The 27,587-nt window shown below is 46.8% G+C and overlaps 2 pseudogenes; one reads left to right on the forward strand and one right to left on the reverse strand.

Annotated features, from left to right (window-relative positions):
* The first annotated feature begins 668 nt into the window (after positions 1-668).
* On the forward strand, positions 669-3,772 carry LOC147972738 (uncharacterized; annotated as a pseudogene).
* Positions 3,773-9,248: 5,476 nt separating this feature from the next.
* On the reverse strand, positions 9,249-27,303 carry LOC147972739 (uncharacterized; annotated as a pseudogene).
* Positions 27,304-27,587: the final 284 nt, after the last annotated feature.

A 27,587-nucleotide genomic window follows, 5' to 3' on the forward strand; every position in this document is an offset into this window, starting at 1 on the left:
ATGGGCTTGGTCCGTCGTTCGACGGTGATTTTTTTATTGCCATATATGTATGAGTTTGATGACTCGGTCACCGTCGGCGTTCCAGCAAGCCTATATATGGGCTTGGTCCGTCGTTCGACGGTGATTTTTTTATTTGCCATATATGTATGAGTTTGATGACTCGATCACCGTCGGCGTTCCGGCAAGCCTATATATGGGCTTGGTCCGTCGTTCGACGGTGATTTTTTTATTTGCCATTTATGTATGAGTTTGATGACTCGATCACCGTCGGTGTTCTGGCAAGCCTATATATGGGCTTGGTCCGTCGTTCGACGGTGAATTTTTTTTTCCATACATATATGAATTTAATGACTTGATCAATGTCGGCATTCCGGCAAGCCTAGATATGGGCTTGGTCCGTCGTTCAACGGTGATGTTATTGTTTTTTGGGGATGAGGAATATTTCAATCACGCGCACCTGTTTCGTGTTTCTCACATTCCCTTTTTATGCATCAAACTCGAATATTGAAATGTTTTTTATTATAGATACTATCTCTCGTTGCAGGCTGCGTACCTGGGGATCATCACTTCCACCTTGGTATCATATTCAATCTTGCACTTTCCTGTACTATTTTTAACTTCCTGTAATTTCATACGTATACCGACATCCATATTTTCCTTGCATATAGATGGAGGAAGCCAGGACACCATCTTCATCTGAATCATGTAGAATGCCTTTATCATAGTTGGCCAAAAAACACCTATTTGAACCTGATACTAGTGAGCTAGCCAATCCAGTGATTACGAAGTTAGGCGTACCACACGGCCATCCTGAGCTTGGACCACGTGGATGGACGGCAGGGCCATCTTTCTCAGGTCGTTGTTATCAACCTCCCGCACCTGGGCCCAAACTTGATGAAGCTTCAACCCTTGGGACACATATGATATCCAAAGGTTTAGGCTGGGAGAATCATGAGGTTGAATACGCTCTAATGCCTCTTGGGTATCTTGAATGGGGTACTAATGTCTTGAAGAAATATCATACCCATCTGAAGGGGTGTGAGGAAGGTGTGGATTACATCTATGGAGCCATTTATTGCTCTTTAGGCGACTATTCTTTCTCCCCTTCTCTTTTAAGGTCTTTATTGGAGAGATGGATCCCAACACCAACACGTTTTTGTTCTCGTCTGGCGAGCGTACAGTCACACTTCTTGATATGCATCAGATCGCGGGGTTGCCCCTTGATGGTGAACCTTATGAAGAATATGTTCCCCTAGCTGATGAGTTGGATCCTTCGACTCTTTTGTACCCCAACTTCCTGCCTCGGCTCCTAGAAATTTGGACCAAGCTTGCTGTGGGTGGCAAAGTAGGTTTCAAGGAATGGTATGACTTCTTTCACAATAGTGGAGTAAACTCCTTTGCTACCAAGAGCTTAGAAGACCAGCGCGTGTACACTACGGCTTTTCGTGCCATATGGCTTTGCCGCTACGTCGTTGTTGGTGGTGGGCCATATATTCGCCCTGGGGTATTAGTGATGGCGGCATGGATTTCTCTAGGACGACGCATCTCTTTGGGCCCACCTGCTCTTTGCTCCCTTTATTACTCACTTCGGCGAATCTGTACTCATCTGATTGGCCCCTCATTCATACATAGGATTTGGCCGGTCCACTACCTTGCTGGATGGATGGGCGTGTACCTCAAGAAACCCTATGGAAACAGAGCAAAAATGCCAAATTTCCCGAGCTCCAGAATTTTGGCGGTACAACCTAATATGGTGAGCACCATGTTTAAGACGCCACGTCATTTTACTCCTAAAGAGGCACATGCTTTCCTCGATGACTCTAAGAATATTGTTTGGAACCCCTATTCTCTCACTATGGAAGGTGTGTTCAAACCCAAGAGGTCTTTCTTAATTTCTATTTGTCGAGGCATGCTGCCGTGGAGGCGTGGTACTATCACCGCCGATGTGTGTATAGCTGAACCATATCACCCAGATCGAGTGGCACGACAGTTTCGTCTTGACCAAGTTGTACCCTTTTCTCCTCTAACGAGCCTGTATACTCAAGAAGAAATTGGAATTTCCTATGCTTTTTGGTCACACCTATTATCCTTGGCCCCTGAAGAATTCCACTATTTTCCTGACGATGATCGAGTTGGGAACTTCTCTGTAGCATGGGCTAATTGGTGGAAAAAATTTCTAAAGCCTTTCGCCGACATTCTAGGCCAACTTTGCAATGGCAACATGACTGGGAAGACCCCTTATGATGTAAGGATAAAAAATAAGTGTGCACTACAACACAATATTAGGCCTCGCCCATTGTCTGGTAAAGATTTTATGGTGGTGAGGAGAGTATCTATGGAGCACCGTGACCAACATGTTCAGTCCCTTGAGAAGGCAGAAACGCCTATTACAGATCAATGGAGACTGGTCCTCTATAATTATTTAAATGATGTTGTTGCGGCTCAACCGGTGAAGTCTAAAGAGGTGAGCTCAAACACATGTGTGTCCGTATTTCATTATGTCTCGGGTACTATTTAGTACTAACTTGAGTTCTCTTTTTTTTGGTTTTTTTGCAGCTACGGCGAGGTAATGTACTGAAACAGAATGCCATAGCTGGGTCCTCCTCCGCTCATCCGCTATCAGTGGATAATGATATCTCAGACACTGCCCCATCCGCTAGCGGAAAGAGACGCAGAGAATCTACACTGCCTCATGTGGAACAGGAAGAAAGGCTGCCTTTGAAGCGTAAACTTGATTTCGCCCAAGAATCCTATTTTTCTGAACCAATAACATTGGATGGTCCGTCCTTAGATGTTGAATTCAGTAACTTTGTTAGTGATGAAGATTTTAGCCATGTTCTCACGGGAGAAAAGGACCATGGCCTTGGTGACCTCTTCGATTTATCCGTCGAGGATTGTACCTTTGGCGAGTGTGGCACACCTCGTCTACCCTCCAGCCCTGGTGTGGCTGAAACTGTGCTCCCTACCCCTAGTGCTCTTGATTTCTTGTCAACTTTACCTGGTAGTTTATTTACTTATGCATTTATTTAATTGTCGTATCTATGAACCATCATTATCATCAAATTTTCACGACTCTTCACTTATTTTTTTAGGTTGCGAACAAGAAAGTTACCATTCGCAAGACCCTGTAATGACGGTTGTATCAGGGAAAGGCGCACATATGGACTGCAGCTTTGTCAAAGACACGTTTATTGATGCCACAGATACTGTGGTGAAACGAGCCCTCGAAGGACTGAACGACTCTACCCTTGGTGATCCCAAGCGATGCATCATGCTTGAGAGCGTTTCTCAGACGCTGCACACGCAAGTACCTGAGGTAGCTAAGGTGCATGCCATGTTGGTCGGGCTTATTGACCTTTCCAAGAAATTGAAGGTTGGCCAGACTGAGTTCACGAAGGGATCCGAGCGAGATGAACATGCTGCTGCTGAAGTCGAGCTTAAAATTAAGTCCGGCCATGAAGTTTCCAAGGCTGCAATTGGGGACTTATCTAACTTAGACAAGAAGTGTGCTGAAATGGAGGTGCAGGAAGCAGCGCTTAAGGTGCAGCTTGAGGAGGCTACCGCCAGTTTGCAGAAGCTTAAACTAGAGAGGGAACAGCGCCGACAAGCACATAATGCTCATCAATCTGAACTGAAGGACTTGGTGAAGAGTCTACAGGACACCAACGCCGGCAAGCGTACAAGGCTTGCCGAATTTGAACAAAAGATGGCAAAATTAAAGACTGAAGCAAGTTAGTTGTTGAACAGCCTGCAGAACTGGCGAGCTCCTTGAGAAGGCCTAGACTTCACTTAGTTTTTTATTATTATTTAGCCATTTCAGTTTATCATTTCCCTTTGAATCATTTTAGGCTCAGTAGTACTCAGTTTCACTTCAAATGTAGTAGTAATTTGTTTATTCACGTGGAAACTCCGAATTTTATGCATGATGTGCTAGTACGCCAGCTTTGACGTTGAAGCATCCTTATTTATTTACACTATCATTGTGTATGGCATGAAGCCTTATTTTTTTATTCTATTTTTTATATAAATGCATGTACGTACCATTTTTTGTACGACGTTTAAGCTTATGATGAAGTCTGGAGCCTGCTTGATGTTTATATTTTTTATTACCCTCTTTTTTTTAAGTCATAGTTTATACTCGTAAGTCATTGGAGTATTTTTTGTTCATCACTTTATACTCGTAAGGGTGTGGAGTATTTTGGATGATCCTTTTTTTCATCACAGTTTATACTCATAAGTTGTTGGAGTATCTTTTTTTTTGTGTGCCCCGGTTTACACTCGTGAGGGTATGGAGTAAGTATGATGATTCGATTGTTTTTCCATCACAGTTTATACTCGTAAGTAGTTGGAGTCTTTTTGTTTGTGCCCCAGTTTACACTCATGAGGGTATGGAGTATCATTTTTTTATTCAAGCATAGTAGCGCTTAAGGAATTTTCCATTTATCGGTGGCGGGCAATACTCGCCGTCAGGGGAAATTATCCTGTATGCACCACTAGAGTAGACCTCTTTTATGATGCAGGGACCCTCCCATTTTGGCTCGAACTTTCCTCCCATCCGTCGTGTAACATTCATTGGACGAATGACGGCGAGCACTAGGTCTCCTTACTTGAATGATCTCCTTTTAACGCGCTTGTCAAAGGCACGGGACATTCTAGCCTGATAAGCTTCCAAATTTTGTAATGCCTGAAGGAGTTTCCCCTCAAGCATTTCGAGTTCACCAAGGCGTAATTTTATGGCCTCCTCTTCCGAAAGTTTCTCTTGAATAGCCACTCTAAGCGAAGTAATTTGTACTTCTAATGGTAGAACTGCTTCTCCTCCAAACACAAGGGAGTATGGTGTCATCCCAGTTGGTGTACGTGTCGTGGTTCTATAAGCCCACAAGGCCTCAAGAAGTTTTTCATGCCACTAACGCTTATTTCTTGACACGACTTTCTTTAACAATTTGCAGAGGATTCTATTAAAAGCTTCTGCTTGTCCATTAGCTGCTGGATTATAAGCCGTGGAATAGTTATGAATTATCTTGAATTTCGAACATAACTTATCAACATGTTTATTTTTGAACGGCCCTCCGTTATCAGACATGATACGAGAAGGAACTCCAAAGCGATATATGAGTTGTGTTCTTATGAATTGTTCCACGTGTTCTCCCTTATCCTCTTTTAATGGTATAAGCTCGGCCCACTTAGAGAAGTAATCGGTGGCAGCTAGGATAAATTTATGGCCCTTTGATGATGGCGGATTAATAGGTCCTACTATGTCCATTCCCCACATTTCGAACGGCCATGCAATATTTGTGGGATGCAACAACTCATGGGGTTGATGTATGAAATTACCATGTACCTGGCACTCGTGGCACCTTTTTGCAAATTTCATGCCGTCGTCAAATATGGTAGGCCAATAGTAACCAAGATATCGGAGTTGATAATATAACTTAGGGCCAGATTGATACGCCCCACACACCCCGGCATGCACTTCATTTAAGGCTTCCACAATTTCATTCCCTGCTAAACAGGGGAGGAGGATGCCATGGAAGGAACGCCTATATAGGGTATCATTTATACATGTGTGGTGAACTGACCTTTTCCGAAGTCTTGACCTTTCTGCCGAGTCTAGAGGTAAATATCCATGGAGCAAGTATTCCAGGAAAGGGCTTCGCCAGTCTCCAACTTCAATCTCGTAGACATCTGCAGTCATTGCAACCGACGTCGTCGTCTCCTCCTCCTCGGCAAGTATAGGTAGGATTCTGCATTCTTCAACACGAACGTCCATCATTTGATGTGAAGTTAATGGCATACTAGCGGCTAAACCTGCTAAGGCGTCAGCCTTTTCATTCTGACTTCTTATAACATGCTGAATATTTAGATCAGCAAACATGGACATGAGCACTTTGGCTCGTTGGAAATAAGGCCTTAATTCTTCTTTCTTTACCATGTAAGTTCCCAGTAGTTGGTTGATCACTAACTGAGAGTCACCATAAATAGTGAGTGAATCTAACCCCATATTCAGAGCTAATTCAAGCCCAATTATCAAAGCCTCATATTCAGCCGAATTATTTGAAACCGCTGAAGTTAGGGTGAATGAGTACGGGATTATCCCTTCGCTTGGCGTCACAAAGACGACTCCAGCACCTGCCCCTGATCGTCGACATGCACCATCAAAGTACATTTGCCAACATGTACTAGCAACTGATGTAGTGAACACCTCTTCATCCGGCAAGTCATCATCTATGGGGAAATCATCGGGTATTGGATGTGTGTCTAGGAACTTAGCTAACGCCTGCCCCTTCATGGCCTTTTGTGGCACAAACTTTATATCAAATTGTGACAAAAACATCGCCCACTTAGCCAGTCTACCTGAAAGCACCATTTTATTTAAGATGTACCTGAGAGGGTCTGCTCTCGATACGAGGTGTACAGTACGCTCTAACATGTAATGGCGCAATTTTTGTGCTGCAAACACCAATGCGAGACATATTTTTTCCATGTCCGGATAGTTGCACTCAGCCCCCACGAGGGTGCGACTAAGGTAATATAGGGACATTTCTTTTCCGGACTCATTATTCTATGCTAAAAGAGCTCCCAACGACATAGGCATGGCTGCCGTATATAGGATCAGAGGACGCTCCTTAACTGGTGCACTCAGGATAGGTGGGTGTATAAGGTATTTTTTAATGTCCAAGAATGCATTTTGGCATGCTTGGTCCCACTCGAATGAGGCACCCTTTTTCATGAGATGTGAGAATGGTTTACATCTTCCTGATAAGTTTGAGATAAATCTCCTGATATATGCCAGGTGACCTTGGAAACTCTTTAGTTCATGTAGGTTTGTGGGTGGTGGCATTTTAACGATCGCTTTTACTTTATCTGGGTCAATTTGGATGCCATTCTTTGTGACCACAAAACCAAGAAATTTCCCGGAAGAAACTCACATTTCATGGGATTCATTTTCAAGTTAACGCTCGAACACCATTGCAAGATGTTTCATATGGTCTTCTTCACGTTTTGATTTTACCACTATGTCATCAATATAACATTCAACGATTACATATAACAACCTATTTAAAACTATGGTCATCGCTCGTTGATATGTCGCCCCTGCATTTTTAGTCCAAATGGCATGACCTTATAACAGAATATGCCTTTGGGCGTTCTGAAAACCGTTAGCTCTTCATCTTCTGGCGCCATTTTTATTTGATTATATCCAGAATATCCATCCATAAAAGAAAATATTTCATTGTTCATGGTAGCATCAACGAGTATTTCGGATATAGGTATAGGAAAATCATCTTTAGGGCATGCTTTATTTAAGTCCCTAAACTCTACACACCCACGGATTTGACCATTTTTCTTTTTAACTGGAACAATATTGGAAAGCCACTTAGGATATTTAACTTCCCTAATGAATTCAACAGCTATAAGTTTGTCGACCTCAGCTTCTATGTTGGGGAGTAGCTCGGGTCGAAATCTCCTTTTTGTTTGTTTCACTGGGGTAACATCGTCTTGCATGGCAAGTCGATGCACCGCCACTTCCGGATCCAGGCCTGGCATTTCCTCATAAGTCCAGGCGAAGACATCTTTGTTCACAAAAAGGAACTTATGATATTCCTCTTTCTTCTCTTTGGACAGACGTGCGCCAATAAAAATCGGTCGCGGATCCTCGACTGTCCCAATATTTATTTCTTCCAAGTCATCAATAGTTGGCTGATTACCATCCTCCATTTGTGGGGATGCCTCAGTTGGGTCTACAAATTCAGTCGAGGTCATGCCAAGCTCATAGCCCAGCCCATGTGTCGAGGTCATGCAAACATCATAGCCCAGCCCATATCTTTTTTCTTCCAAAGGCTGGCCCTCATGTAGAGCTTCGAGTTGTTCTCGGGACAACGCCTTTTTAAATGGCGCTCGCTGCCCCCGGCCATCGCACAACGACGGGCCAGTGAGAGTATCATATCCCATTCTCTGCATCATATACAAAACTCAGCTATCGTACAGAGAAATAGGCAATGACTCATCATCTTTATTTTCCAAGGTGATATGAACCACATTTTTATTTTTATTTTCACACTCATGCAACTTCTCTTTATCTTGCTCAATTTTATGTTGAACCAAAGGAGGTAAGAGCATAGGCATTTTGGTACCTCTTTTAACAGATGATTTATCGATGACACGGAATATTGGGTCACCCTCTTTCCTTTGGTCACTTGGTATATAATGATAAATCTTTCGGCCAGATGAGGATTCTGTAGCATTTTTCATTACCATATTTGATTCAGGTACTACTACAGGCCTTGGCTTGTGTACTTTTTCAACAGGCTCAAAGTAGAATTTAGCATCGGCGTAGAAAGATTCAGCTACGGTGAATGGTCTCTTATCTGCAAATATTCTTACTGTTTCTCCATATTGCTCTTTGTACTTGACACACTGATGGAGTGTAGATGGCACAACCTGATTTTCATGCAACCATGGTCGGCCCAACTGTGCATTGTAAGATATTGCTGCATCAATCACATGGAATCTCACGTATGTAGATAATGCTTCCATTTTTAGTACCAAGGAAATGGTACCCATGGCCTCTTGACCTGACTGGTTAATGCCGTGAATGACCACATTTGACCGACTCAAATCCTTAGGGGAATATCCAATCCTTTTCAAAGTACGCAGAGGCAACAAATTTTTGGCGGATCCACCATCTATCATTATGCGATTTGTTGGCAAGTCGTTAATCTCACCAAACATAAGAAGAGGTCTGTTATGCTTCTTTGCTCCTAACAACATGTCCTCATCCGTGAATGTAATATTTAACACATCATTTAATTGGGCTTCAGTCTGTGAGACTTCCACTCTATAATCTTCAGGAAATGACAATGCTGTAACTAGTGCCTTACGTAAATCCGAGGAAACAGACAAAGCATCATACACAGAAAGCATAGCTGGTATTTTCTTTAAATGATAGATTACATCATACTTGACCGACACCTTAGAAGGCGGGTCAATTGTCTCATTCTCAGTTACATCTTTTATCCTAGGCTCCTTTCTAGGTGGAGGATGTGGGTCAGCTAACTGGTGACCTGATCTAGGGTGGACCTGATCCACTTCTGGCGCATCTTCTTCGGGGAAGTGAAGAGACTCGCTATCATCCTCAAACACACCTATAGTGAGAACGTTGAATTATTCACCAGGCGGAACCTTCATGCGCTTCGCCAGATGCTGATATTTCTTTGGTACGAAGCACAGAGGAGCAACATCTTCCATCACTCGGGGTAGTACACGGCGTTTTGGCCGCTGTTCCCTCCAATCTTGGGGTTCTTGAGAAGCTGGTACACTGGGCCATCCATCACGGCTGCAGGGAATGTGAGCCTCTCTTTTACGCTGACCCTGGGACGTGGTCCTATGACCGAGGTACGGGAGGAAGCCTGAAGAGATAATTGGGGTAAATTCATATCCTGATGTAAAAATCATATCATCATAAGTTGGCCTCATATTTGAAGATGTGCAACTCACCGAGCTATCTTGAAGAGTGGCAACATTTGTTGTAGCCATCTTCTTTCCTTTCTTTAAGCTTTTGAGAAGATCAGTATCAATGGTCCCCTCATCGACTATTTTCTGTATGATATTCTTCACAACAAAGCAATCTTTGAGTGTATGGACCAAAATGCGATGGTAGTGACAAAAATTTGGGTCATGAAATTTTGAAGCTTCCTCTAGCCTTTTAGGCTTGGGAAGTTCTATAAGACTTAACTCCTTTAAACCATTAAAAAGGTCATCAATTTCTTCTACAGGAAAAGAATACTCCCTGTTTTGTCGCTCGCTGAGAGTTGGTCTCCTACTGACCTGTGCATCTCGCTGCCCTTGATTCCCTATAGGTGATCTTCTGGGCTGGAACTGAGGTTTTACCGTCGTTGTCTCCATGACTTGTGCAGACTTGGGTTTCATCGGCAACTTTTCACGCTGACCACCTTTGTCTGTAGGCTTGTTGAACATTGTTTTTGTTCGACGAGCGACAAGCTACATAAAATTTTCTATATCCATGGATTTTGAAGCTAACTCTTCAAAAGTGAGGGGCCTCACTCCTTGTAACTGGACAGCCACTTCTGAGCGGAGATTGTTCATGCACATGCGCACTGCTTCTGGCTCAATGATTGGCTGTGGGCAATGAAGACTTAGGTTTCTCCGTCTATTTATGAAATCAGCCGCCCTCTCGTTGAACCCTTGTTCAGTTTGGGTCAATTCATTTATGCCCACCGTCCTCTGTGTGCTATAATACCTCTCGAGGAATGAGTTTTGCATTTGTTCCCACGTTTTTATAGAGCTTGGAGGCAACTTGTTGTACCAAGTGAAGGCAGGCCCAGACAATGTCTGTACAAACTGCCTAAGGAGAAGTGCTCCGTTGTTAGCTGTATACTGACAAGAAGCAAGGAAGTGTGCTATGTGCTCATGGGGAGATCCACTCCCGTTAAACTTACTAAACTGCAGCTGCCTGTAATTTGTTCGGAAAGGAACTAGGTCCACATCAGGTGGGTACGGCTTAACATACCCTGGCCGCATCGAGTACTGAGTTTGCATTAATTGCGACTTTACCCCTTCAGCGATCATTCTTTGGATCGCCTCAAGGTTAAGCCCTGCTCCTCCATGTTGGCTACTAGCACTTGCGCCACCATCCCCTTCATTTCCTTTGCTCTGGTTATTGCTCATATGAATTCGAAGGGCTGCTAGCTCGTCTTCTGTCGTGGAATTTTCACGGCAGATGTCCTTTTCAAGGACTTAGTCGTGGAGCCATCGCAACTAGGAAGCTTAAAGGGGTTAATCGGGACAAGGACACGCGAGGTTTATACTAGTTCAGCCCCTTACGGTGAAGGAAGGCCTACGTCTAGTTGGGTTGGAATTGCTTGAGGTTTCGATGACCAGGGAGCGAGATATGCTATGCCTGGCTCTCGATCAGTTCTTTCTCGCCCTAAGCCGCTGGCGGGTCGTCCCCTTATATACACGGGTTGATGCCCTGTGGCCTACAGAGTCCCGGACGGCTCATAAACAGTGTCCGTCTCGGCGACTAGTTACTTCTACCTTACAGTACAAGTTATACCATCATGGCGGTTTATCTTTACGGGCCTCAGAGTCGCCTGTGGGCCTTTAAGCCTTTTAGTGAACCGCCATCTTCATGCCTTGGTCTCGGGCTTCTGATGAACCTCTATTTGCGTAACCCGGCCCCTCCTGGATGGCTTACACAAATAGTCATATCCCCAACATTAGGCCCCAGATTGATTTGAACCGGTTCATGTCAATCTTTGAGAACCTTATGAACTGGCCTTTAGTCTTCTGTCTTGCATGAAAATTGTAACCCGTCGTGACGTCATCCTCTGGCTCCGGGTTAAATCATCGTGATGTCATCTTCAATAAAAACTTATATTTTAATTCATCATATCTTCAACGGATCTTTGCCTTTACTGAACCTCCCGAAAATCGAGTCGTCGGGGCCGCTGGATAATGATGTCTTGGTCTCCTCGTTTCTCTTGCCGTCTCAGTCGGTCCTCCTTATAAATATGCGCGACCTAGGTCTTTTTCATTTCCTCTGGTCGTCTTCTTCCTCGCACTCCCTCTTCTGCCGCTCGAGCTCCGCTGCCGCCACCGTCGGAAACCTCGTCTTCACCGACTCAGGCCGCTGCATCACCCTGTTTTTTGACCAGAGAACAACGGCAACCCTCTGCAATTCTTCCACATCGGTGAGTTCTCTTTCCCCCCTTTCTCAGATCTGCATTAGTACTGTCTTGAGTTCGTCGATGTTCATCGTCACCCGACGCAACCTCCATTAGTTCTTACCTCTAATACCTTGTTCAGATCGTAAAAACCACATAGAACTGCTGCGGAGGATGTTGTGTGCTTATTCTGTATGAAAACAGATCTCATTTCCTTGTTTTGGAAGCCCTCCTTGAGTATATGAACTTCCCTGTACTGTTTTAGGTCTAGAAAATTTTCCTTTCCAGAGCATCGTTTGATCCAAAATAATAATTGCAATTTGTGAAACCTGTTTGCTCCACACTTAGCCAAAAACTGTGTCCGTTGATTCTGTTTCAGCCATAGTAGTCCGTGTAACCGGTTTAAGATAATACCGGCTGTCAGCACCGCTTGCCTCTGGCGACTTAAGAAAACCTTAATCATCTTTAATACCTGCAGCTGTTAAACATTATCACATAGTTACCTGTATGTCATTAGGCCCCTTCTTAAGCCGCCATCTTAAATAACCCAATAATGTTTATTCTCTGGGTTATAATAAACCGGAAAATTTCCTTTATCTTGTTGTAGGCTTCAATTTACCCAATGGCACCCAAAGCTGTTAAACCTCCGGTTACCTGCAACTGGGTCCCATCCATTGTTACAGAGAGCAAACTGCCCGAGTTTGTAAAGTCTGGCCATCTGCCCAAGAAGGATGTCATGTCTTATCGTGCTCCTGACCCGTCTGAAGAGAAACCTCAACCCAAGGAAGGGGAGGTGATCATTTTTACCGATCACATGAGCTGGGGATTTGCTTCTCCCGGTTCAAAATTCTTTAGAGAAGTTTTGCACTTCTTTGACTTAAGACCTCAAGACATCGGGCCCAATTCCGTGTCAAATATCTGCAACTTCCAAGTTTTCTGTGAGGTCTACCTTGGAGAAGAACCCAGCCTACTTTTGTTCAGGGAATTGTTCTATTTGAACTGGCAGAATGAGCGGGCCAATGGGCCCAGTCTGGAGCTTGGTGGCATATCGATTCAAAGGCGGAGAGACTGCCTGTTCCCTTATGCTGAATTGCTGAGTCATCCAAAGGACTGGAACCGGACATGGTTCTACTGCCAAGATACTTCTCCAGCTGGTGAAAATCCGCTGCCCGGCTTCCGTACATTGCGCCTTGAACCTACTCACCCGCTGCCGGATAAGTTGACTGCTATTGAACGTCTGCCACTCACCCCCAAGATCAAGAAGATTAAAGCTCTTTTAGGGAACAGCTTAGATGGCATTGACCTGGTCCGAGTCTGGGTTGCTTGGAGAATAATTCCGTTAAGTCGCCGCCCCGGCTTAATGTGTAATTATTCAGGTGAGAAAGATGACCCTCAGCGTCATAGTCCTGACGACTTACCAGATGACGTAGTGGAAGCTACAACTCAGTCTTTGTTGAAAGAGGGCACAGTGAATAGTAACACCTTCGGCTTACTTCCTTTTTGCAAGAAGAACCCGGCCCCTGCAGTAAGTTTCCAGCTGTCGGGTTATTTTTTATCATGTTATACTGTATTCTTACGCATAACCCTTTATAACCTTTTATAGGCAAATGATAACTTCTGGAAAATCCAATATGATCATGAGGCGGCCAAGCAAGCCAGGGCGGCCAAGAGAGCCGAAAGGAAAACTGCCAAGCCCACCACTTCAAGGAAAAGGAAGCCAAGCGCTTCTGAGCTGTTTCAGCTTGATGATTCTGATGATAATGAGGAAGAGGTAACTTTTTAATTTCCCTTTATCCTTTATCACTACCTTAGTGATATTAACCTTCTTTCAGGAAGACACGGGCAACAGCCAACCCGTCGAGAAAGAGGTAACTATAATCTCCTCCGACTCCGAGCTTCGGCCGCGTCAGAAAATTCGAAGAGTAACCCGGAAAGTAAGTTTTTCACACCCTTTGGCTTACCAAGATCCTGACTTTCTTTTGAAGCAACAATAATTTGAAAACCGGAGGCAGACCCGGACCAGCAAGGATGCAGAGCTATCTTCCGGCCTGCCTGACATAACCCGGAAGCGTCGGACTAAGGTTATCTCCAACTTATAACCCTTTTTACCTTTGGCGGGTCTAATCCGTCAACCTCTCAATTCATCTGACTCCAATTACAAGGATACCTCTCCTTCATCTGGCGAGTCCATGCAATCAAACATGCCGGCTTTTAAGACTGCCCCTGGGTAATATCAATTTATTGACCTTATGTTTTTCTTTCTTCATGTTTCTTTACTCATTTCTCTGCTTTGCCCACAGCGTGTAGGTTAAGCCCAGGAAGAAAACCAAGAAGGATAAACCGGCCCAAACCCCAGTGGTGACTGAACCGGAACAGGGTATAGCTGCTCCCGACTCTTCCACACATCAACCGCCACCTGAGCCGGCTCAAGATATTCTTGATGGTTCTGTTAACCCGGAGGTACCTAGCCCAGTCAAAACGGCTGACCCAGAAGTGGAATTTCTCAAGGCTCAATTCGTTGAGCCGGCCAGGCCCACCATCCTTGCCAAATGCTCGTCTAAAGAGGAGTTGCTAGAACGCCGTAAGGCCAAGATGGATATCACCGACTATACTCATTTAAGTATTGGAGAGATCGTCTCGGGCTATATCAACCAGGTGCAAAACAGCCGTGACCTGGAAATTGACATGGTGAAGCAAATACAGCAAAAATCTGAGGTATGACTTATGCTTCCTTACTTTCAATCATACTTACTATACCAGCCCCCAAGTCTATTGCTTATGAATAAATATGCTATAGACTTAGAAAAATTGTTAGAGCTGCTTGCCCGGCTTAAAGAAAAAATATATTTAAACCGGATGTAACACAATACCTTTAACTTGCGATACACATTAGCCCCCAAGTGCCAAGTATCTTTGCTTGCAAAGTATTTGGGACTTAATATCCAGGACCGGCTTAATAATTTAGAAAGCTTCGGTATACATTAGCCCCCAAGTGTCAAGTATCTTTGCTTGCAAAGTGCTTGGGACTTAATATTATTTACCGTAATCTTGACTACTATCCGGTGCAATGCAGGCCACCATAAGTCAATTTGAATCGGAGATTGCTGACCTGAAGAACCGCCTAGCAGCCCAGGAGATTGAAATTCAAAAGGCCAACTCCAAATTTGAATCCAGCGTCTCTGAACAAGAGAAGCTGAAGAAAAATTTTGAGTCAGAGAAGAAAATTTGGATTGACGAAAAGGCCGGACTGGTGAACCGGGCCGAGACAGCAGATGCGTCGTTGGCAAACGCAACAGCCGAACTGACCGGCTTACAACGCCAGATATCTCGGATGGTCTCAGCGATCTTTGTTAAGTTATCTTAAGCAAGCATTAAATATTGTAAATATTCCTTCAATTTTTACCTAAGGTTTACCTTATACTTACCAATATAGGCCCCAGGAGCACAAACCTCAAGCAGAATATGCTGATCAAACTGAAGGCGGTGTATACTCTAGTAGAGCAACTATACATCGGGTCACAACGTGCCTTGGCCATTGTAGCCTTATCAAATGATGTGCCCCACCTCTTGCAAGATGTGTTACAACGGCTTGCTGTACTTCCTCAGCGGATTCAAGAGTTGAGATGGGCCCAAGCAAGAGCCGGAGCAATAGCCGCTTTGAGTCGGGCCAAAGCCTGGTTACCAGAGCTAGACCCGGCCGACATCGCTCTTGGGTATCCAAGTTTAAAGGAGGATGGCACTCCATTTGATGAAAAGGATTTCACCACCTGCGTGAGGGATATACGCCCTATGGCCACTCAAATTAGAAACGACACTGACCTCACCAAGTGTCAGCCGGGTTATGACAAGGAGAATCGGAGAATCCCCACGCCGCATAATGACGATGTCAGCTTGATCCCTCCAATCCGTAAGCACACCTTTGCCCCTGAAGTCGACCCAACCGGTTTAATAGATGATGAAGCTGAGTTTGAGGCCTTGAGTGGCATTGACTGGGCCTCATCATCCTTCCAGGACAAAGCAGTCGGCGGAGAGGCGGAGAAGGATATCCCGGAGGCTTCAAGTCAACCCCAAGAGTAGATTGCCAGGCGCCACCTGCTTATGTCGTTGTAGAAAAACAATGCCGCATCATTCAGACTCGGGCAGTCTTATAACAGAGTAGAAAATACTTTGAGTTTTGCTATGCCTTTGCGCATGCTTATGGCCCTTAATACTTGCATAAGACGCCGTCACTATGCACTTTGTAGTTTATACGAATCTGTTATGTCCTTTGCAGAAATGTCTTGCATTGCCATGTGATGCTTGCGGCTGCTTTTCCGGCTTATATAAGCCAACCCCTGAGCGTAAGTTTAACTCCTGAAAATTGGCACATAAAAGTTCACCTGGTACTTAACAACCTGATGTAACCAATATTAATCCTGGAGGATTGCAATGTATTCCATTGTATTTTCAAGAGGGTCGCAAGATATCCAATGTTGATACTTGTAAAATATGATGAACAAAATTCAAGGGTTTCTGATTCGAATACGATTAGTGAACCGTTCCAAAGGGGTTGAGCTAAGATTCGGATACAATCTGTTAGCCCCCAGTGGCTGTGGCGATGCCGATCAAGTGGGTATCGACAGCTATGTTCTCTTTGGTTCGAATACGACCTATGTTTGAACAGGAAGCCCCCAAGTGACCACAAGAGTTGTTTAATGACGCTGATTCGAATACGATCCACGTCAGACCCAAAGGGGTTAAGCTATGATTCAAATATGATCAAGAAGCCCGCAAGTGGGTTTGGCAGTATGCCGAACAAGTGGGTATCGACATCTATGTTCTCTTTGGTTTGAATATGACCTATGTTTGAACAAGAAGCCCCCAAGTGATCACGGCTAGATTCAGATATGATCATAAGCCGGACCAAAGGAAAGCCGGATTTAGATATGACCCGCTTCTCCTTGGTTATCTCCACCACCTGACAAAGAAAACACATAAACCTTTTTTGGGAGTGGAAAAAAGGACAGAGGTCCTGCTTTATTGCTTTATGTAATATACATAGTATAAGTATATACACATTAGAGCCGATGGCCCAAGTATAATAAGGCCGAAGATGAGCGATATTCCATGGCCCACGGGTCTCCTCCAACGACTTACGTGAGTCTTTGTGCTCCCGAACGTCGATAAGGTAGTATGATCCGTTGTTCAGATTCTTGCTGACCACAAAGGGTCCTTCCCAAGGAGGGGATAGCTTGTGCATGTCAGATTGATCCTGGATGAGTCAGAGCACTAAGTCGCCTTCCTGAAAGGTTCTGGACCTAACCCGGCGGCTGTGGTAGCGGCGCATGTCTTGCTGGTAAATCGCCGAGCGGGCTATTGCCAAGTCTCGCTCTTCATCCAACAGGTCAAGTGCGTCTTGCCGAGATTTTTCATTGTCTTCCTCAACATAAGCCGCCACACGGGGTGAGTCATGACGGATGTCACTTGGCAGGACCGCCTCTGCTCCATACACCATAAAGAAAGGCGTGTAACCCGTAGATCTGTTAGGTGTAGTATTGATGCTCCAAAGTACAGAAGGTAACTGCTCCACCCAACAACCCGGCGTCCGCCGCAAGGGGACCAAGAGACGGGGCTTGATACCCCTCAAGATTGCCTGATTAGCTCGTTCTGCTTGACCATTGGATTGAGGGTGAGCCACAGCTGAAACGTCAAGCCGGATATGCTCTCGTTGACAGAACTCTTCCATAGCTCCTTTGGAGAGGTTAGTGCCATTATCAGTTATAATGATGAGTGGAAAACCAAAGTGAAAAATCACCTTTTTCATAAACTGGACCGCCATGGTTGCATCACACTTACTGACTGGCTCCGCCTCCACCCACTTTGTGAACTTGTCAACCGCCACCAAGAGGTGCGTCTTTTTATCCTTAGACCTTTTGAAAGGCCTGACCATATCAAGCCCCCAGACTGCAAACGGCCAAGTAATTGGAATCATCCTCAATTCTTGAGCCGGCACATGGGCTCGTCATGAGAATTTCTGACATCCATCACATTTACTGACCAGGTCTTCTGCATCAGCATGAGCCGTCAGCCAATAAAACCCATGACGGAAAGCTTTGGCCACAAGAGATTTTGAGCCGGCGTGATGACCACAATCGCCTTCATGAATCTCACGAAGGATCTCCTGACCCTCTGTAGGTGACACGCAACGTTGAAATGCTCCAGCGACGCTGTAGTACGTGATGTAACTCGCCATTGACAATTGTCATGGACTTGGACCGCCGGGCGATTTGTCTTGCCAAGGTCTCATCTTCAGGAAACTCTCCCCGGGTCATGTAAGCCAAATAAGGCACTGTCCAATCCGGGATAACGTGGAGAGCCGCCACCAGCTGTGCCTCTGGGTCTGGTATTGCCAGATCTTCCTCTGTAGGTAACTTAATAGAAGGATTATGCAAAACATCAAGAAAGGTGTTAGGCGGCACCGGCTTACGCTGAGACCCCAGCCGGCTTAAGGCATCAGCCGCCTCGTTCTTCCTTCGATCAATGTGTTCCACCATATAACCCTTGAAATGTCCAGCCACAGCATCGACTTCACGACGGTAAGCCGCCATAAGGGGATCTTTAGAGTCCCACTTGCCTGACACCTGTTGAGCCACAAGGTCTGAGTCTCTCAAGCATCTTACCCGGCTCAAGTTCATCTCTTTGGCCATCCGGAGACCATGGAGTAGGGCCTCGTACTCAGCTGCATTGTTAGTACAAGGAAACATAAGCCGGAGCACATAACAAAATTTGTCACCTCGAGGGGAAGTTAACATGACTCCAGCCCCCGAGCCTTCCAACTGTCTGGACCCATCAAAGTGTATAGTCCAATAAGTGTTATCGGGCTTCTCCTCAGGTGCCTGTAGCTCTGTCCAGTCGTTGATGAAATCCACCAAAGCTTGAGACTTAATGGCAGTGCATGGTACGTACTTCAGACCATGAGGCCCGAGCTCGATGGCCCACTTGGCGACTCATCTTGTAGCCTCTCTGTTCTAAATAATGTCTCCCAAGGGGGCAGAACTTACCACAGTGATAGGGTGACCTTGGAAGTATTGCTTCAGCTTCCGGCTTGCCATGAACACCCCGTAAACAAGTTTCTGCCAATGAGGATATCTTTGTTTTGACTCGATGAGTACCTCACTGACATAATAAACCGGCCATTGAATCGGATGTTCCTTACCAGCCTCCTTGCGCTCTACCACAATTGCCACACTGACGGCTCGTGAATTAGTAGCCACATATAACAGCAAAGGCTCTTTGTCAATGGGAGCTGCAAGAACTGGCGGCTCAGATAACTACCTCTTAAAATCCTCAAAAGTAGCATTAGCAGCATTACTCCAGACAAAGATGTCTGCCTTCTTCATCAGTTGGTACAGCGGTAGGGCCTTCTCACCTAACCGGCTTATGAACCAGCTTAAAGCGGCAACACGACCCGCCAGTCGCTGAACATCATTGATACATGCCGGTTTAGCCAAAGAAGTGATTGCCTTAATCTTCTCCGGATTAGCCTCGATGCCCCTGTTTGAGACCAAGAATCCCAAAAGCTTGCCTGTAGGCACACCAAATACACACTTCTCCGGGTTAAGCATTATTTTGTAAACCCGAAGATTGTCAAAGGTTTCTCTGAGATCAGATATCAAGGTTTCCGCCTCTCTGGATTTCACCACTATGTCATCCACATAAGCATGAACATTGCGCCCAATCTGATTGTGGAGACAATTCTGTACACACCGTTGATAAGTCGCCTGGGCACTCTTGAGCCCAAAAGGCATAGACACATAGCAGAAGGCTCCAAACGGAGTGATGAAAGCCGTCTTCTCCTGGTCCTTAACTGCCATCTTGATCTGATGATAACCAGAGTAAGCATCCAAAAAGCTCAAACGCGCACAACCCACCGTAGCATCAATGATTTGATCAATACGGGGGAGAGCGAAAGGATCAGCCAGACAAGCCTTATTTAAGTCCGTGTAATCCACACACATCCGCCAGGTGCCGTTTTTCTTGAGCACGAGCACCGGGTTAGCCAACCACTCCGGGTGAAACACTTCGACAATGAACCCAGCCGCCAAGAGCCGGGCGACCTCTTCTCCTATAGCTTTTCATCGTTCCTCATTGAATCACCGCAGAAACTGCCTGACCGGCTTATACTTCGGATCAATATTAGGAGTGTTCTCAGCGAGTCCTCTCGGTACACCCGGCATGTCAGAAGGCTTCCATGCAAAGATGTCCCGGTTCTCACGGATGAACTCGATGAGAGCGCTTTCCTATTTAGGATCCAAGTTGGCACTGATGCTGAATTGCTTAGATGAATCGCCCGGAGTAAAATCAACAAGCTTAGTCTCTGCAGCCGATTTAAACTTCATGGCCGGGTCATGCTCCATAGTCGGCTTCTTGAGGGAGGTCATATCCGCCGGGTCAACGTTATCTTGATAAAATTTGAGCTCCTCTGCTGCACAGACAGACTCGGCATAAGCCGCATCGCCTTCTTCGCATTCCAGGGCCACCTTTCGGCTTCCATGCACAGTGATGGTACCCTTGTAACCCAGCATCTTGAGCTGTAAATTAACATAACACGGCCGCGCCATGAACTTGGCATAAGCCGGCCGCCCGAACAAAGCGTGATATGGACTCTTGATTTTTACCACTTCAAAAGTTAACTTTTCCGCCCTAGAATCATGCTCGTCTCCAAAGGCCACCTCTAGCTCAATCTTACCCACAGGATACGCCGACTTACCAGGCACCACTCCATGGAAGACGGTGTTGGAAGTCTTTAAATTTTTGTCAATTAAGCCCATGCGCCGAAAGGTCTCGTAATAGAGGATGTTGATGCTGCTCCCTCCATCCATGAGCACCTTAGTAAATTTATAACCACCAACCTGCGGTGCCACCAACAGGGCCAGTTGACCCGGATTATCAACCCGGGGAGGGTGATCCTCCCTGCTCCAGACAATAGGCTGTTCCAACCACCTCAAGTAACGAGGGACTGCCGGCTCAACAGAATTCACAGCCCTCTTATGAATTTTCTGATCACGTTTACACAAACTTGTGGTGAACACGTGATACTGCCCACTGTTTAGCTGTTTTGGATGACTCCGATAACCCGACTGCTGCTGCTGACCTCCTTGACTAGACTGTTGTTGATTATAACCACCCTGGCTTCCCTGAAAACCGGATCCTGAACCGCCGCCCGGGCCATGAAAGCCGCCAGCTCCCGAGCCGCCGCCTGGGCCTTGATTGCCATCAAACGTATTAGAATTCTTGAAAGCCTTCATGATTGCGCAATCCTTCCATAAATGAGTCGCTGGTCATTCCCGGGTGCCGTGTTTCGGGCAGGGCTCATTGAGTAGTTGCTCAAGAGACGGACCAACCCACCAAACCGAGGGGGTGGCTTTCCTTTGCGCTTCTGATTGTTACCCTGTGCATTGGCCACAAATTTCGGGTTACCGTCCGCCTTACGCTTATTGCCTCCTTGACTCGCCGGGTTATGCTGCTGACCCTTTCCATTACCGTTCTTCTTTCCCTTCCCTGTCTTTTCCTCATCAGACGTGGGATCCTTCGTACTATCGGAATTGGCATACTTGACTAAAGCCGCCATCAGCGTCCCCATATCGTTGCAATCACGCTTAAGGCGCCCCAGTTTCTGTCTCAGAGGCTCAAAGCGGCAATTCTTCTCCAGCATGAGAACTGCTGAGCCGGCATCCATCTTGTCAGATGAATGTATTATGTCTTTGACCCGGCGCACCCAATGAATCGTAGATTCACCTTCCTCCTACTTACAATTTATCAGGTCCACAATCGACATAGACTGCTTGCAAGTGTCCTTGAAGTTCTGGATAAAACGGGCCTTTAGCTCCGCCCATGACCTAATGGAATTGGGTGGCAAACCCTTTAACCAAGAACGGGCCGTTCCGTCCAACATCATGGTGAAGTATTTAGCCATCGCTTCATCACTAACCTCCAGCAGCTCCATGGCCATCTCGTAACTTTCAATCCACGCCCTAGGCTGTAAATCGGCCGTATAATTTGGCACCTTTCGAGGTCCCTTGAAATCCTTGGGCAGACGCACATTACGTAGAGCCGGTACCAGACAAGGAACTCCTCCGGTTCTAGTAGCAACACCCGCCTCATCGGAAGTCGTCGGGTAAGCCGGTGAGTCCTGTTGGGATGCTAGCTGAGCCGCTAGCTGAGCCGCCCGCTCTTCCTCCTGACGTATCCGATCCTGAACCGGGTTACACCCGCCGGGCTGGTTCCGGCGCTGAGCGCTCTTGACAAGGCCTCTGACTCCATGTGTCCACTGTAACTCGGGCTCCGGTTTTGATGAGGCGGAGCTAACCAGGGCGGAGGAGTTGAGTGAATCCTGTCCCGGCTGTAGGAGTAGGTGTCTTGCTGAGCCAGGGCTGTTTGGACAAGTCCCCTGATCCTCCGGGTTTCCACCGCTGTCGGATCATCACCATCTACCGGGAGAGCCGCCAAACGTGCTGATGCTGCGATTAAGTTCTCCATGGGGTTGGAGAAGTGACCCTGCGATATTGGTACGTAATGGGGCGGTGCCATATTGCCGTGAAGAGGCGCCGTCACCTGAGGCTGGACTGGGCCTCCTGCTCCGGATGTCATAAACTGATTAGCACCTGGCGGGTTACTTGGGCCGGCCCCGGGTGTAGCAAAGAGATTCCGAGGATCATAAATCTGAGGTAAACGGGACTGAGTTTTCTGATGTCTCCTCCTCATTACCTCATTAGATGCGTTCAAGCTCAACGTGAGCTGAAAGGCCTCTGCCTGAAGTTGCTGCGCCCGTACGTCCAAAGCCGCCCGCTCTGTGGCTAATCTAGTATCTTCAGCTGCTAAGGTTTCCTTGGCCCGGGCGATCTCATCGCGAACCTGTGCCACCTCTGCCTCATGCTCAGATTGGTTCGCAGGGACGACTATAACAGTTAACAAGGCCATAAGTTTATCCATGAGATCCACCTGAGCCGATGAGCGCACAGGGCCTCCTGCCCTGGCTGCTCCTAACCCGGACGTTATCGCCGCTGAGGCCGTAGAATTTTGGCCGGGTTGAGTACCAACCATGAAGACTCATGCCCAGTTTGGCGACTCTGAGGGGTCCGGAATAGTGCTGCCATCGGAACAGCCCCCAAGCACACCATCTTGAACTTGATACAGCGAATCTATTGAGCCGGTGGACGAATCACCGTCAGAGAAGACGGCCGGCTCACCATCACCTTCAGATCCTTCAGGAAGTTCACCTCCGTGGATGCAACCCACAAAGGCACGCTTCATGACGGGTTGAGCTCGGGCGGGTTTTGCATGCTGAGCCGTCTCGACGAGGTCGGTGCAGCTGTCCGGCTTAGGGCCCGGCTCACCAATCCGGCCGATAAAGACGTGAATTCTGCCAAAGGGGACCTGGTACCCGTACTCAATTGAGCCGGCGTCGGGGCCCCAGCCTTCGTCGTAGATGTAGATCTTGCCGCGATGACTCTTGGTCATCCGGCCAACTGCGTATCCCTTGAGCCCTTCGAAGCCGCCCTTCAAGAACTCAAATCCACGGTGGGCGCCAACTGTCGTGGAATTGTCACGGCAGATGTCCTTTTGCAAGGACTTAGTCGTGGAGCCATCGCAACTAGGAAGCTTAAAGGGGTTAATCAGGACAAGGACACGCGAGGTTTACACTAGTTCAGCCCCTTACGGTGAAGGAAGGCCTACGTCTAGTTGGGTTGGAATTGCTTGAGGTTTCAATGACCAGGGAGCGAGATACGCTATGCCTGGCTCTCGATCAGTTGTTTCTCGCCCTAAGCCGCTGGCGGGTCGTCCCCTTATATATACGGGTGGACGCCCTATGGCCTACAGAGTCTCGGCCGGCTCATAAACAGTGTCCGGCTCGGCGCCTAGTTACTTCTACCTTACAGTACAAGTTATACCATCATGGCAGTTTATCTTTACGGGCCTCAGAGTCGCCTGTGGGCCTTTAAGCCTTTTAGTGAACCGCCATCTTCATGCCTTGGTCTTGGGCTTCTGATGAACCTCTATTTGCGTAACCCGGCCCCTCCTGGATGGCTTACACAAATAGTCATATCCCCAACATCTTCCTTTTGCTGAAGCGCTGCCGTAAGGTTGGCTAATTGCTCCTCAATGGGACGAGTTTCATTCGCAGCTAGGACTTGTTCTGTATGCTCTGCACCATGGTGAAGTTCTATCTCATTCTTAGAAGGATAAGGAGTGCTATCTAATAGGGGATTGTAAGACCCCCCATTGCTTGACCCAAGTTCTTTATGATCTGAACCCTTCTGGCTCTGTGTGGTGCGGTGAGGACCTTCTACAACAGTCTTACGTGCCTTCTTCCTCTTGAAGTGTATTGATGCTGAGGAGGTTTCGCTACTATTGTCTGTCACCCCTTTGACACCAACTGGCATTGCGTTGAATACTTCAAATGAGTTTCCTGAGACCTTCTTACGAGTTGGCCATGGAGCGAGAGTTCTGGTAGTCTTGTTTTCTGTACTTGCCACTTCTTTTGCCCCCTTTCCTCTACTGACTTGGCTTGTTGATGGAGAATCTCTTCCTTGTATTCTGCTATAACCTGAATCAGCTCGTAATGCCATCTCTCTTTGTTTCAGGGCGGCCCGCTTTTTGCGTGCATGAGCAGCCTGCTTCACATACTCTTGTCGTCGTGGATCTGCCTTCACAAATTCTTCATATTCTGGCCACTTCGATAGAGTTTCTACACGCCGCATGATGGCGCCACCAACATTATCAGCAGAGATAGAGCATCCTGGAAGTATTTCCTTCAAAGTTTGGCAAACATTCTGTGTCATGACGGCATGGAAGCTAGCATGGCTCCTTCCGCGAAGCCTCGCATTGATCTTCCTTTCTCTTTCTGATGGGATATGCCACTTGCTTCCGTTGTTGATTGGTCATGTTTGCATCAGTTGCCACTGGGAAATCAAGCCATGCACGGTGAGCCCTCTGTCGTCGACGACAACGTGCTGGATCAATTGAACCCTCAAATGATGGTCTTGGTGCTGGCACCGATGAGGACAAAGGATCTGATATTGTAGCAGTTGGATCCACATGACCAGCTTGGAAGTCATCTGAAGTGACAAACACCCCCTGCCACTGGAGCGAGCGTCTATTGCTTGGCTCACCCACAAGGCATCGTCCAATGGGATTATAGCCCTTGGTGGGGATAAATTCAGGTGCATCAACACGAAGTTGGTTTCTTGGACGAGCCGATCCTTCAAGTGAGGAAGACTCAGTGTCCTTAGCCATTACACCTTTTCCTTTGTCCGCGGAGCAAGCCCTTTGTGTTGCCCCTACATTGCTTGGGATAAGCTTATGTGAGCTTTCTCCTGACCCTTCACGTGCGCCCACCCTACGTTTTGAAGGTGTAAGGGGCATTGCGACTTTGGTCGATGTAGTTGAAGCAGATTGTCTTGGCAATGCCACCTTTAGTGATCCTGTCCGTTTTGCGAGAACGGGCCACTCTTCGGGTGTCATGCGAACAACCTTTGCTGGTACCTCATGGATCATGACCTTGGTGTTGGGGAACGTAGCAGAAATTCAAAATTTTCCTACGTGTCACCAAGATCTATCTATGGAGAGACCAGCAACGAGGGGAAGGAGAGTGCATCTACATACCCTTGTAGATCGCTAAGCGGAAGCGTTCAAGTGAACGGGGTTGATGGAGTCGTACTCGTCGTGATTCAAATCACCGATGACCAAGTGCCGAACGCACGGCACCTCCGCGTTCAACACACGTGCAGCCCGGTGACGTCTCCCACGCCTTGATCTAGCAAGGAGAGGTTGAGGAAGACTCCATCCAGCAGCAGCACAATGGCGTGGTGGTGATGGAGGAGTGTGGCAATCCTGCAGGGCTTCGCCAAGCACCACAGAAGAGGAGGGAGAGAGAGATGCAGGGCTGCACCAACGAGAGATCGAATCGCGTGTGTTCTGGGCAGCCCAATGCCTCAATATATATAGGGAAGGGGAGGGGCTGCGCCCCCTCTAGGGTTCCCACCCCTAGGGGGGCGGCAGCCCTAGATGGGGAGGCAAGGGGGCGGCCAAGAGGGGATGGGAGAGGGAGGCGCACCAATATGGGCCCTAAGGCCCATATCCCATTAGGGTTTGCCCCCTCTCTCTCTCTCTTAGGCGCATGGGCCTTAGTGGAGCTGGTGCCCTTGGCCCATGTAGGCCAAGGAACACTCCCTACAGCCCATGTGGCCCCCCCCGGGGCTGGTGGCCCCACTTGGTGGACCCCCGGGACCCTCCCGGTGGTCCCGGTACGTTACCGATAAACCCCGAAACTCTTCTCGTGACCAAAACAGGACTTCCCATATATAAATCTTTACCTCCGGACCATTCCGGAACTCCTCGTGACATCCGGGATCTCATCCGGGACTCCGAACAACATTCGGTAACCACATACAAACTTCCTTTACAACCCTAGCGTCATCGAACCTTAAGTGTGTAGACCCTACGGGTTCGGGAGACATGCAGACATGACCGAGACGTTCTCCGGTCAATAACCAACAGCGGGATCTGGATACCCATGTTGGGTCCCACATGTTCCACGATGATCTCATCGGATGAACCACGATGTCAAGGACTTAATCAATCCCGTATTCAATTCCCTTTGTCTAGCGGTACGATACTTGCCCGAGATTCGATCGTCGGTATCCCGATACCTTGTTCAATCTCGTTACCGGCAAGTCTCTTTACTCGTTCCGTAACACATCATCCCGTGATCAACTCCTTGATCACATTGTGCACATTATGATGATGTCCTACCGAGTGGGCCCAGAGATACCTCTCCGCTTACACGGAGTGACAAATCCCAGTCTCGATTCGTGCCAACCCAACAGACACTTTCGGAGATACCTGTAATGTACCTTTATAGCCACCCAGTTACGTTGTGACGTTTGGCACACCCAAAGCACTCCTACGGTATCCGGGAGTTGCACAATCTCATGGTCTAAGGAAATGATACTTGACATTAGAAAAGCTTTAGCATACGAACTACACGATCTAGTGCTATGCTTAGGATTGGGTCTTGTCCATCACATCATTCTCCTAATGATGTGATCCCATTATCAATGACATCCAATGTCCATGGTCAGGAAACCGTAACCATCTATTGATCAACGAGCTAGTCAACTAGAGGCTTACTAGGGACATGGTGTTGTCTATGTATCCACACATGTATCTGAGTTTCCTATCAATACAATTATAGCATGGATAATAAACGATTATCATGAACAAGGAAATATAATAATAATCAATTTATTATTGCCTCTAGGGCATATTTCCAACACTTGGTAGGTGACATCTTTGTGAAACCAGGAGGAACTGAAGTAGATGAAGAAGCTTCGCGTACATGCTGATCCTTAAATGCTCTTGCAGCTGCACGCATCGTTCTCTTTGCTGACTTTGTGAGCACAGGAGTAAACCCCTCCTTCAGTGCAGAGGATACTTCCTTTTCTTCTGGCTTAGCTGGGGATGCAGCTGTTGTTTCCAAACTCTTGCTAACTGCAGCTACAAGCAGACCTATTGGAACATCCAGCCAGAGGTCACCAAAGCGGAGAGTGACAAATTGTTGGACTTGACCCTCCATACCTTCAAAATAAAGAAAACCATATATTAGTTTTCTTCAATTTTTTCCTGTATATGTGTACATAATGTTTCATGCTTTATGTACTATGGAAATTCATATGTTGCAACCCTATGTTGGAATTTGAAGATGAGGGGAGAAATAGGTCCCACCGGGCGTGCCAGAATCTGATGACGGGAAAATGGCTTTCGGATCGCCCAAAGGCATATTCTGTTATAAGGTCATGCCATTTGGAGTCAAAAATGCAGGGGCGACATACAACGAGTGATGACCATAGTTTTAGATGG

This window comes from Triticum urartu, chromosome 5A (assembly GCF_056163025.1).
Source record: "Triticum urartu cultivar PI428250 chromosome 5A, HENAU_Tu73, whole genome shotgun sequence".
Lineage (NCBI taxonomy): Eukaryota > Viridiplantae > Streptophyta > Magnoliopsida > Poales > Poaceae > Triticum > Triticum urartu.